At 36.5% G+C, this 668-nt stretch overlaps 1 protein-coding gene across 1 annotated transcript in view; it reads right to left on the bottom strand.

Moving 5' to 3' along the window:
* Positions 1–388: 388 nt before the first annotated feature.
* Positions 389–668, bottom strand: part of mad2l1 (MAD2 mitotic arrest deficient-like 1 (yeast)) — a 19,095-nt gene continuing 18,815 nt past the window's right edge. The window contains exon 5 of the mRNA XM_049568914.1: positions 389–668. This exon is cut by the window's right edge and continues 260 nt beyond it. The gene's annotated coding sequence lies outside the window, so the exon portion shown is untranslated.

The following is a 668-nucleotide window of genomic DNA, read 5'->3' as shown; positions in this document are numbered from 1 at the left end:
CACCTGTGCTCCTTTAAAAACAAAATATCTGTTATTTACTTACTGCCTCAGTCTCTTGGTTGTTTCAGAGAATTTCTGTTTTTTTGAAATCTGCTTTGTTGCATGTACATGGGAGAGCATTACATCAGGTTATTTTAGATAAGATACTTGTGGGTGTCAGCTGCAGGTGAGACAATGTAATATGCTGATACAGTACTATTATAACATCTGCAGCTGTCAACACTACTGAACACTGTGAGCCAAGTAAATGGTATGTCCCATTAAAGAAAAATGCTTATGAATGCTATAACTTACATATTTACAACAAACCCATACAGAATCATTTGGAATCTGACAGTGATTATGTCACACTGCCACCTTCTGGTAAAAAGCAGTAAAACCATAGAACCATTGTGACAAACATTTATTTTTGACAATTTATAAAAGTTTAACATATAAACTACTAGCTTCTAAAACAGAGGTTGACAACTTGAGAGGAAGGGGAAACAATAATAAAGAGACAGTTGCTCCTGAGACAGATCATTGCTTATGAGAAATATTTACATCAGTAGAGACAGAGCAGGTTGCTATTATATCCTCAAAGGACAAGTGAGACAAAGTGAAGATCAGACAGCAGGAGAACACTGGGTTCATCATGTACAGAACACTGGACAGAGACACAGACAGTG

Source organism: Epinephelus fuscoguttatus, linkage group LG23 (assembly GCF_011397635.1).
Source record: "Epinephelus fuscoguttatus linkage group LG23, E.fuscoguttatus.final_Chr_v1".
In the NCBI taxonomy this organism is placed as follows: Eukaryota; Metazoa; Chordata; class Actinopteri; order Perciformes; family Serranidae; genus Epinephelus; species Epinephelus fuscoguttatus.
Note: the sequence above shows the minus strand (reverse complement) of the source record. Positions and strands in the feature narration are given on the sequence as shown.